The sequence below is a fragment of the Meriones unguiculatus genome, chromosome 2 (genome assembly GCF_030254825.1).
Source record: "Meriones unguiculatus strain TT.TT164.6M chromosome 2, Bangor_MerUng_6.1, whole genome shotgun sequence".
In the NCBI taxonomy this organism is placed as follows: Eukaryota; Metazoa; Chordata; class Mammalia; order Rodentia; family Muridae; genus Meriones; species Meriones unguiculatus.
The window spans coordinates 107,308,111-107,320,540 of NC_083350.1; the positions used below are offsets into that span (position 1 = coordinate 107,308,111).

Genomic DNA, 12,430 nt, shown 5'->3' on the forward strand with positions numbered 1-12,430 from the left:
ACTCGGCTGCTCAGGACAGTGGCTGGAGATCATATGAAAGCTTTAGTGTCTTCTGCATGCTATGTCTAAGCCACCAGTGGCCAAAAGCCATGTTTTCATGTTCTCTAACAAATGTGCTCTTACCCTATGTTGCTTTAAATATCTCTCAGTTTCTACCAACACAGCTAGGTAACTGAGGTGCTGGCTATGAAGCTTTTGGGTTCATGTTTCCCTCTAGTTCCCTCCATAATCCCTGTGTAAGGCCTGTACCCATGGTGTGTAGATCCAGGCAGCGCTCCACCTCATGCTGCCTCCCTAATTCTCCACTTCAGCCATTTTGGATTTAAAAAGTCTTGATCATAGCTCTTTCTCAGTGTTGGAAAGTTTTTCCTCTGTTTTACTTTCCTTTCTATTTTCTGTGCCATCAAGTTCACACATTAATCTTTGTTCAAATTGACTTGAGGGAGGGGTAAAGCCTTGGAAAAGATACTCTATAATCAGAAGTGGCCACATTCCACTCTCCATAAGACAGCTACAGGACAAAACACTAGACTAACTTATAAAGACTGAAAATATAGTGGCTTCCAGCAAGTGTTGGCATATCACAGCTCGCAAGCCGCCTTGCTATTTTCATAAATAAAGTTTTATAGGAACATAACCATGGCCACTCATTTGCATATTATCTCTGGTTGCTTTTGAGCTACGATGGCGGAACTGAAGAGGGATCCAGACTCCATCTGGATGGAGAATCCCAGAATATTTTCCGTGTGGCCCTTTACGAACATGCTTGCCAGCCCTTAGTTTAGCTCATTAGCTGTTTCTTGTTGTATATCAAATAGCCCTGAGATCTGACAGCTTAGGGCAGTGCTTACTATTTCATGGTTTCTGTGGGTCAGCGATGCAAGCTTCTCAGGAGAAATTATTCTAGCGCTGGATCCCGTAAGTGGATATTGGCCCCCATCTGATCCACAGTCATTTCAAGGTCTGATTGCCTGGGGCTGAAGGAGCCCCTTGCACGTGACAGATCACAGGGTCTCACTGGCTGCTAACGAGAGGCCTCGTTTCTGGACCATCCAAACTTTACCACAGGGCTGCCAGATGTACCTCGAAGTGGCTGATGGAGGTATGGGAGGCAGTTGGAGAGAATTGGCAGTCATTCTTCAGGGGTTGGCGGAACAGTGTTCATCATCTCCCAATGGAGTCCAAACAACTGATCTTTTCTATCTCAGGCTCCAGGGTGCTGGCATGCATGTGGGTGCTCCCACTTTCAGCAAAATTCTTTCATATTTAAATATGGGATATACTGTAACATTTACTACACTGGGCTTGTTAGACAGAAGCGCTCACTGAGACCCCCCATTTGAGAAGAAGGGATTCCACACAAGCATAGAGCTCAGGGATCCAGGACACACTGGAGGCTGGCTATGACTTTTAGTACATGTGGCTCTAATTTACCCATGCAGTTCCAGAATTTACCACCATGAGAACCAAGGTGGGCCAATGTTGAAGTCAAGGACCAGTTCATTCTGGGGCACCCAGCGAGGTTGCTAGTCTGTTTGAAGCATTAGGCCAAATCCAGGTTAAAACCTGAAGGAGTAGGAACACTTTAGAACCACACAGGGATCAGAGAACAGAGACCTCTGATCAAGGTAAGGCTGGTTGGAGGCAGGAAGGAGAGTGCTTTGTTCACAATGAGAACTTCAGTTCATCCAATATTCAACAAACATTCATTGAATTCCTGGTAAGCCCGAGCAGGATTGAAGGCTTTGTGGATGGAGCAAGCAACTTGGAAGGGAAGATGGCCTCAGGCAGGAAGCAGCTGACAGCAGGTGTTTCCTCTGATGCTGACGGTCAATAAGTGGCTTCCTAGGCTATGACCCCTTTTCAGTGTTTGTGGGCAGGAGAAGACATTTACATAAAATGATAGCAGGCCGAATGGAGAATCCAGACCCTTTTTTAAATACGTTGTCAGTCCATTTGCAGTCCTTGTTAGTTCAAGGTATTATTTTTAAATGCTTGCTGTCCCGATGTTTGAGAGTCTATGTGAAAGCTTTTGATGGCAGAGCCCATGAAAGCTGTAGACCTTCTCAATATGGTTCTCAACCTTCCTAAGGCTGCGATCCTTTAATACAGTTCCTCATGTTGTGGTGACCCCCAACCATAACATCATGTTGTTGCTACTTCATGACTGCAATTTTGTTACTGTTATGAATGGTAAATAAAATAGCTGTAGTTATTTCAGTGGTTAGGCAACCCTTGTGAAACGGTCTTTTGACCCCAAGGGGATCACACCCTCACAGGTTGAGAACGCCTGCGGTGGACTGTGGAAAGGATCAACCCCCTAGCTTGTTGTTGTTATTGTTGTTGTTACACTGCTTTATTTAGTCATTTTGTGAAGAGTCCTAATTTTTTCCACTGGACTCAAACTCACGCTGTATTTATTCAATAATCACTGTGCTCCATAAGCCTCCTGCTGGCCACCAAACCTTGTCTTTTCATATCAAAATGGATATAGAGAGTAGAGACCAAAAGAGGAGGAGATTTTCCTTGGTTCTCTTTGAACTGTATGGGGCCCTTGTCTGGGGTTTGGGGGTGTTTGTGCAGAGGAGTGAGAGGGAAGGAGTCACAGGGCAGCTTTGCCCCTAGGGCCCTGTACAAGCTTTTCATCTTCAAATGAAGTCAGTTTCTATCTGTGTGACCAAAAGCCAGTTCTAGGATCCAGTTAGGTTTAAGCAGCTCATCTCTCACGCTTGCTCAGATGTGGATTTTTCAGGCTGACACTGATTCCCTAGCAATGTTTTAGTTATTCACATTTCTAATGGGGGGGGGAGGGCTGCCGGAGGCTGGGAGATGGCTCAATCAGTAAAGTGCCTGCCAGGCAAGCCTAAGGACCTGAGTTCAGATCCCCAGGTCAAATCTGAATGGTTTACTTGTAACCCTAGAGCTGGGGGAACACAGGTAAATTCCTGGAGATCACTGGCCAGCCGGTTATCTGATGACGATCCCTGGCTTCCACGTGCCCATGCGTCCATCACTTGTGCACACACCTAAGTGCACCGCACATATAGAAACATGTGCATACAACATACAACATACAGCACACACACATACACACACTGGGGTGGGGGATGCTGAGAGAGTTGATTTAAAAAACCCATTGCTTTTGATGTGTTTCTGTGAGAAAACTGGAACTGTGATCTTTGAATGAAACACTGGCAAAGTAAAGTACACGCGGAGTCGCTAAAGCCATAGCTGACTTCGAGTCCTTTACTCAGAGAGTGTAATTTTGATGCCAGATGTGCAAATGTTTCACACTTTCAGCAGTCAGTGGTAAGGTTGTGAAACTATGAACCCGGCCAGAGCAGAAGAGGCAAAGGGGGCAGCGTGAGAGAGCTTAGGGAGGGTAAGTCCTAAGCCTACTGCAGGTTGGCTGGAGGGTGTGGGATTGCTCAACGGCAGAGTCTGACAAACACCAAGAGAAAAGGGAAACATTTTAGCAGAGTCAGCCACCCCCTGTATCTTTCTTCAAAACCCAACTAAGAAATCCCCACTGCTGGACGGGTGAGTTATTTCCTCTTTCTGCAGAATGAGCACAATGGGAAAATAAGGAGCCCGAGGGCTGAAATAGTGAAGTTAGGAAAGAGTGGTGTAAGAAGACAATAGCGAACTAGACAGGGGAGTCTCCAGTCGTGTGTCATCCGCTTACCTTGGCGTTAGTGGAGTCCATTGCCCTGCAGAAGCCATGTGACTTTTTGGGGGCTGTCCTGGTCTTTACAACTGAATTCTCTACCTGCGCTTTTCTCATCCACACCTCCTACCGGACTTGACAGGAATAGCATTTTGCCTTAAGCTGGAGGCTTGCTTTTGGCTTTGTAAAGGGTCTCTTCAAAACTCCACTTATTTTGCTTTAAGAAGATTTTTTAGCTTTTCAATTTAGAGGAGCTTTCTTTCCCCCCACCCCTTTCCCTTAATGAGTCGAATTAATGCTTTATTAAGTTGGTCATTGTGGCTTGGGTTATTTATACTTCTGTCTTCTCTACTGAGTTAAACTTTCCCGAGGGTTTGCCAGGAACACATTAACATTCCCTATATCATTACTTTTTGCTATGGAGGCTATAAGATGCCAATGGCTGTTGATCTGAAATAGAAACTTTTTAATAATTTAATAATTTTAACAGAGCTTAACAAGATCCTAGGCAAAACCCTAATGATGTTTCTTCCAAATAAAATTAATCAACTCTTAATTTTGTTTTACCTTATTATTATTTCTTTTTTAGCATTGTGCTGAAAAGAGAGAGTGAGAGAGAGATTTTCTGTTTTTAGATTTCTTGTTTTTAGCTATCAGCCCTTGGTGCTAAGGCTAGGCACCGGTATCCTATCCTGGGGACGCACAAGGTATCGAGAATTTACTTCCTCATTCTACACATCTTCCCTGCCTCAATCCTGGGAAAGTCATTTTATTGTTTTCATGTAGAGCTTTTTAATTTGAAGAGAACAGAGAAAAGGAATTGCGCCTGATCCTCTTTGAGGTCTTTAGCGAAAGAAAAAAGCCCTGTGGGTGCCACGTGGGCAACATGGATTTGTGGTGTGGCTGGAGACATAAATTCTTTGCCCCTCCAAGATTGATCTGTGACCTAAACAGTCTTGAAATTAAGCAGGGGGAACCTCTCCAGGCCTTGAGGCTTTCATTCCCAAGCCTCTGACATGCCTAGTTTAGACTACTGGCTTCATAGGCTACATGAGACTTCTTTTCCTGATTCCCAGTAGTTGAGTGACTTTGAGCTGCATCACCCTTGAGACACAGTTGTCTGTAAGGTCAACGGCGACTTCCTGTTTGTCACAATCTCTCAGCAACATCACAGTTATTACCTCCGTGCCTCCCCAGTGCCTTGCCTTTGACCTTGTTCTTTAGTGCCTTTTACTTGGGGGAGGGGAGAATGCATTTGCTCACTGCAGGTTGTTGCTGGAGCTTTCTCTGTCATTGTATTTGAGTTTACGGCAACTCCCAAGACAGAAGTGTACTGGGCAGAGGTCTGTTTTGTTGTGTTTTCCTCCCTTGGCTAATTGTTTGGTAGAAGTGGGTTCTGAGCAGTTTGGCTGCTTGTAAGGTCCCTGAGAGTGAAATCCTAGCTCTCCAGCTCCTCTCTAGGGCCCATATTGCCTGACACAGAAAATAATAAAGAAAAGAAATAAGTATGTACAGACTGATTGTAGATGTAGGTGCTCAGACCTTGAAACCAACTCGGACTCCAACCAGTGTTCGCACAAATGTCTTAGTTTCTCAAAGTATTAGCAGAGGCCTTTGCTCTATCATTCCAAATGTAGAAAGTAAGACATTCACAAGAAAATCATAGTTTAGGGAAGCCTAACAACTGAGTGGGCTTCCTCCTCATGCCCGGAACCATGCTGCTCTCATTGATCTCTCTGGTCTCTTGAGTTAGATGGAGGTGATTGTCTCTATAATCTCTGTGGGCAGTGCTTCCTAACTCCTGAGGCAGGAGCATGTCTAGTCTCTGTCTAACACCCAGAGGTTTTATCCCTGATTTCCATGTGAGATTAAGGTGAAATGGGAGCACGGGGTTGGTTCTGCTGCAGTTAATCTGTTTCACCCTCTCATTTCCTCTTAGCCACCCCCTTTCTCCGATTTCACTTCCTCTTTTCCCAGCAGGTGTCAGCGGGTACATGCTTCCCCTCTGGCAGAGGACTAGTGGTGGGAACAGACTGATGTGTGTGTCTACAGGGAAGTTTGCACACACTACTGGACATTCTTGGAGTGTTGTTTTCTATGATCTCTGGGCAATCCATGGGACTGCTTTTTACCACTTCTCTTTCTCTCTTTTCTTTCTTTCGTTCTTTCTTTCTTTCTTTCTTTCTTTCTTTCTTTCTTATTTTATTAAAACATTTTACTGTAATTTTTTCATATAATTTTGATCATGTGTTTCTCCTTCCTCATCTCCTCTGAATCCTTCACATCCTCCCAACCTCCCTACCTACCTAACCTGATGTTCTCTCTCTCACCTCCCAAACAAACAAAACCCAATAAGATAAACACACACACACACACACACACACACACACACACACACTACCCAAACAAAACAAGGTAAAAGAAAAAACCCACCATACAACCAAGTTAACTAGTAATTTTGATCATGTGTTTCTCTTTCCTCATCTCTTCCCACATCCTCCAAAGCTCCCTACCTACCCAACCTGATGTGGTGTGGGCAGGACTCCGGGACACTGCACTTCTCTGCACTAATGGACACATAGTCTCGCCTATGACTTGCTTGATAGTTGGTGTGGCTTAGGATTGTAGGGGCTTCTTTGGGGAAAGGATCACAGTTAAAATAAAGAATGATTTGTCATTATCCAAGGAGATTTTGTATATATACAATATGTCCAAATTTTAAAAGCTCTTGAAAATTAATCTGTGTATACTTAAAAAGTAATCAAATGAACTGCAATTGGATCTGTCTCTTCAAACAAGTCTCATATTGATACTTCGTTTATTCTAACACTTAAATATAGGCAAATGTCTTATAATTTAGCACTTTAATCAAATCCTAATCATTATTATTTGGGGGAGGGAGCTTAATTATTTCCAGTAAAATAATAAAATAAGGAGACTTTTATAGGTTTTTTTTTTTTGGTAACAAGAGTTAATTTTTCACTGTCAGTTCTTTTTAAAAAATATTTATTTATTCATTCACTTTGCATCCTAATCATAGCTTAATCATCCTAATCATCCTCCCTACCTTTCCTACTCACTCTCCCTCGTCTTTCCCATGCCCCTTCCTCTGTTCCTCAGAGAAGGGGAGCCCCCCCCCAATCTACCCCAGCTCATCAAATTGCATCAAGACTGAGCAAATCTTCTTCCCCTGTGGCCTAGCGAGGGAGCCCCACCAGGGGGAAGTGATGGAAAGACAGGCAACAGAGTCCATGTCAGAGACAGCTCTCAATCCCCTTACTAGAGAACTCACAGACAGACCAAGCTGCCCATCTGCTACATCTGTGTAGGGGGCCTAGATCCAGTCCATGTATGGTCCTTGGTTGGTGCTTCGGTATTTACAAACCCCTCTCAGCCCTGGTTAGTTGGCTCTGTTGCACTGTCAGTTCCTAAAAAAAGGCCTTAAAACTTGAAAGATTTTTTTTTAATATTTGAATTTTCACTCTGCTATTGCATTGAATATCCCCAATAGTTTATCTTTTGACTTATTATGATTAATCCATCTCTGTCAGTTCCAATTGTTTGTGTACATGTGTGTGTATGTGTGTGTGAGAGAGAGAGAACTCCAAGCTTTTCAATATCACCTTCTTTAAACTTACAAAATTCTAGTCTTTATGTCATTTGACATTTAACAGCCAATCTGTGGTATTTCATTTGTATTTCTTGCTCTAATATCTATGATTTTTTGTACTATTGATCAAAACTATTATGCTGGGATTGGAGGAGGTTCAAGGTCATATTAAGTGCGATGAGAGCAGTGGTGACTAGTGTTGCAAGAGATCATTGGGTTTCCTTGTACATATTTTTGTATTATGTTGCTTTTTGCTTCCCCATACCAGTATGTAATTTCCAGCTATGTGCCATGGGTTGGATTTTAAGTGTCTCTCAAAGGCATAGAATGCTATATTGGGAGATGGTGGGATCTGAGGGAGGTGGGACATGAGGAGAAGTTAGTTCATGGAGGCATGCTCTTGAAGGGCATATTTAGAACCCCTTCTCTCTTCTCCTCCCCTCCCCTCCCCTCCCCTTCTCCTTCTCTTTCACTTCCTCCCCATTTACCTCTCCTCCTTCTTCTTGCTTCTTCCTAGCCTCTTCGAGGTGAGCTGACCTCAAAGTTGAGCTGAAACAAACCTTTCTTTTTTAAAAGTTTGGTTACTTCAGTGATTGTATCACAGAGATGCAAAGTGACTCTCAAAAACAGTGTAATGTATCAGTCCCCAGATATCTTTCTGGACTTAAAGATTACTGACGTGGGTGTTAACTGCCATGAAGTTCTGCTTCAACCAATAATTATAGCCACCTTTAGGATCCTGCAGGTCTGGGGAGGTAAATAGATCAGCTGACTTCTCTTCCATTCTGTTATGCTTGAACTGAACTTAAATCATTCAAGTAGCACTGGAATGAATGTAAAACTTGAAATCCAGAGATCTCCTTCACCGCCTGCCATCATCTCTACGTGGTGCCATCAGCAGATCTAAAAGGGAGCAGGATTCTGATTCAAGGTGAGCAAAGTAGATGGTAAAACCCAGCGGCAGCTTCGATTTCTCACTTATCCTATTGTTGTTACACTATGTTCTTTTGAAGAGACAGGGTTCATTCAGCTCCAGGTTACTTTACTGCTGTTAACCACTCCTTCCCTCACCCCCACTGCCCACGCCGCCTTAGTTAGCTATAGTCTATATAAATATAGCCTAATAAATTAGTGGCAATTTCCCTTGTAAGTACTTTGGTGTGATAGGCCACCAGGAATGGACAGGTGTCTTGATAACCTATCTGAGTTCTGTGTTGACATACAGAGCCGTATATTTGAATAGCATTTCAAAGAAAGTAGCCTTGGCAAAGACGGGTGATGCTCTTTCCTGTTTACTTCTTTAACATGCTGTTAAAGAGGAATAAGATCTTTTTTCTTCCTTTTATCACTTGCCATGGGGATTTCAGATAATTTATTTTTTTTCCTCATCCAGCCCAAGCTTCTTGAGAGTAAAATTCTCATCTTCTTTTGTCTTCTGTCCCCAGAATCTGATGTGGGACTCCATCAATGTCAGTTACATTTTCCTGTAATTGAGGTAGAAATGAAGGATGTGGCAAGAGGGAAGGCAATAGTTTGTGATTGTGGTTGAAGTGAAATGAGTTATACTGAATTGGACAGACAGGAAATAAAGCAGGTAGGAGCCAGACACGGATGCTTCCCTATGGTGTACTTACTGAAGGGGCAGAGGCCAAAGTACAATGACTAGGCCACTGGGAAAACAAATAGAGAGCTAGGCTGTGTACCTCCACAGTTCCGGGGATGCTTTCTGAGTGCCTTGAATGAATGGAATCTTTTTTCATTTATTTACTTTGAGATCTCCTCTCTCTCTCATTCGCTCTTCCTCCTCCTCCTTCTTTCCTTCAGACTTTCATGTATCCCAGGCTCATTTCCTCTAAAAGGGTCATGAAAACCATACATTTAGCAACTCACTGGTTTGGAACTCAGCCATCCTTCCATTTTCTTCTCCAGGGAGCTAGAGTCGCTGGAGGCGATGGTACCATTTTTGGGTCAGGTTCACTCGGTCTCTTCTATTGCAGAATGCATGTGTCGTTGATCTCTGGGTTGTCTCTGCCTTGCTCTTTGTCCTTGGTTAAGTTGTAATCACATCGGCTACAAAACATACAAAGAACCCCCCCCCCTGCCCCCAGCTTTCACTGGTTCAGGAAATAGAAACTAATTCTGATCTCAGAGAATCCAAACTTGATGAGGAAATGAGATAGGAAACACGAAGGACACGAAAGTTTGAAGGCCCTGCCAGACCAAACACAGTCTAATATCCTACCAGTTGCCTCCCGTTTGCTTTATGTCCTCTACCAAAGCAGGATTTTTCTGCAATTAATGCTTGTCAATATACAAAAAGTAATAACACCGACTTCCAAGGCAGCGAGTTGACAATGCTGTTGCAAGGATGTGGGCTTCGCTTCTGTCTCTCAGAGTTTCATGGAGGGTTTACTTTGTTTTCTGGTGTCCATTTGCCCTGCCTGCCTTCCTTCCTTCCTTTCTTACACAACATGAGTGACTGAAACCTTCCTGTTTCACCACTGTACGGATGTAGTGTCAAGATAAAGAAAAGCTTTTTTTTTTTTCCTTCCTCTTTGAGGGTTGGGAGAAATATTGGCTATTAAGCTTCATGGTGAGTTACTGATTTGATATAATTTACATTAAAAAAAACAAAAACAAAAACAAAACAGTTGACCAGGGATGAGGAATGGTTATTTATGTTTATTTGGCTTGTTCTTTCAATAGGCAACAACTGGATCAGCTAAGAAGTAGCCGGTTGCACTCGTTTTGGGTTCAGTAAAGAAAAGTTATAAGCATGCTCTTTTCAGTCAGATTCACGGAAGATTTATAAAAACGGAATGCTGGAAGTAAGACTCGGAAGGTAGCTACCACAGGTCATGAAGGCAGAGATAGGAAAGAGGACATTCTTGTGGTCGGCCACACAGCCTCAGTCTGATCCGCTACATTTATCAGAGCTCTGAAATGGCTTCCTCCCCTGTATACAATTAGATTTCACCTCCAAATCTGAGTACATAGGAGTGAGTTGTAATGTTCTGGGAGACATCACCTTAGCTATCATGTAATATTTATGAAATTCACCATTTTAGATTTCAGGAAGAAGTGAAGTTATTATAAGAATTCTAAACTATCTCAATTAATTTGTAATTAGATCCTGAAAAGGAGCTAGAAAGCATGTAAACTCAAATTTTAGAAGAACTGAATTTTAATACACTTCTCTTTTCTACCTTTTCCTCCACATTATATAACATCATGTAATTGATTTGTTCACCCTGTGTCCTCCTACTCCCACAAAGTTGTCAAGGTAAAGCTCAGCAGTGGCTCAGACATTTGTAGACAGGTCATGTTGGACCATTAGATAGGTTTTGTTTGCATCTACAGTGTTTAAACATTACAAATTTATTGTCACTTCATCAGGAAAAAAAAATCTATGTTTTTGACCTCTCTTGTAAAGAAGAATTTATTAGCTAGACCTTAAGTTCCACGTGGCTCCAATGGCTGGGGTAAGCTGTCCCTTCTACCTCATTCCCCAGGGCTAGGAACTACATATAGAATTTGTCATAGCTCCTCCTCTTCTCTTATGTCCTCTTGACACTGGAGTTGGGTTGATTAATCTATGTTTAAACTGGACTATAGTGCCTTATAGTATGATAAAACCCATGTCTTCTCCAGACGACTGAAAACAGATGGGGAAGTGTGTGTCATATCCCATGAAAAGGAGAAGTGAGCCTTCTTACTTATAAATACCAACTCAATCCTCAAATGTTTAAGCTGTGACCAGAATGTGTCTGGCTCACCTCACCAGTGTTCCTTGTTTGAGTGAATGTAGTGAGCAATTGGAGAATAATTCTTTTTTTTTTTTTAATCCCCCCTGGGTTCCTCTCCATTTACCCACACAAAGAAACCCTTGCTTCTAGGACCTGAGCTCTGATCTAATGTTTGGCCTTGACTGAGTGTATCTGTGCGACCTGGATGGGGAGCAGACAGAGTAGGCAGTACTGATATACAAGTATACAGAGCTATGGGCATTTTTGTTCAAAGTTGAGACTACCACCATACTCAGTATCAAGAACACTGCATTGACAGTCTCCTTCACGTGATTTGTTATTATTGTTCAAAGCTGTTCTGTTCACCAAAGATTTGTTCAGCAGTGGATATTCATGCTTAAGATTCTTTTTCCTTTCTTTTCTTTTTAGTGTCCCCCCCACCATTTATTTATTCAATCACTTTACAGCCTGATCCCAGTCCCTACCCTCTTCTCCTTCCAGTCTCATCCTCATGACCATCTCTCCCCACTCCCCCTCCTTCTTCTCAGAGAAGGGGAGTCCCTCAAGGTGTACCAACTTACCCTGGCACCTCAAGTTGCAGCAGGACTAGGTGCATCCTCTCCCACTGAGGCCAGACAAGTCAGCCCAGCTAAGGGGAAGGGGTCTAGAGGCAGGCAACAGAGTCAGAAACAGCCCCTACTCCCATTGTTAGGGGACCCACATAATGACCAAGCTGCACCTGCTACATATGTGTAGGGGCCTAGGTCCAGCCCATACATGCTCTTTGGCTGGTGGTTCAGTCTCTGTGAGCCCCCATGAGCCCAGGTTAATTGACTCTGTATGTCTTCTTGTGGTATCCTTGACCCCTCTGGCTCCCTCAGTCCTTCCTTCCGTTCGTTCACAATGTTCCTGGGCTCTGAAATGGCTTACATCTATTGTTTGGTTATGGGTCTCTGCATCTGTCTCCATCAGCTGCTGGATGAAGCCTCTCAGAAGACAGTTAGGCTAGGCTCTTGTCTGCAAGCACAGCTTAAGATAATTTTTCTTACCTTGGGGTTAGGGTTGTAGCTAGGTGGTAGGGTCCTTATCTACTGTGTATGAGGCCCTGGATTTGATCCTCAGACCCACAAAGCAAAGCAAAACAAAACAGTAGACACAGCCTAGAAACTCCTTTTCCTTACATCAAAAACTAGATGTAGGTTAAATTAAGTAAAAAAAATGGATTAAGGAGTCTTATCAGGACACAAAGCAGAACTGAAAGTCATGGAGTAGGAAACGGCTGTGAGGTGGAGGGGTGACAGGTCTGGAAGGGAGAACACAATAATTCACTATGATGTACAACTGAAAATGTTTTTGTTAGCCTGGAGGTAGTAGCACATGCCTTTAATCCCAGAACTTCAGAGGTAG

The 12,430-nt window shown here is 43.1% G+C and overlaps 1 long non-coding RNA gene across 8 annotated transcripts in view; it reads left to right on the plus strand.

Moving 5' to 3' along the window:
• The first annotated feature begins 3,434 nt into the window (after positions 1-3,434).
• LOC132652436 (uncharacterized) overlaps positions 3,435-12,430 on the plus strand; it is a 54,691-nt gene continuing 45,695 nt past the window's right edge. For 6 of the 8 annotated variants that reach the window (XR_009590011.1, XR_009590012.1, XR_009590009.1 and 3 more), the window contains exon 1: positions 7,872-8,208. This is a non-coding gene — a long non-coding RNA (uncharacterized LOC132652436). Of the gene's footprint in view, positions 3,541-7,871; positions 8,209-12,430 lie in introns of those variants that run through there. The other 2 variants (XR_009590006.1, XR_009590008.1) reach the window with 2 other exon arrangements.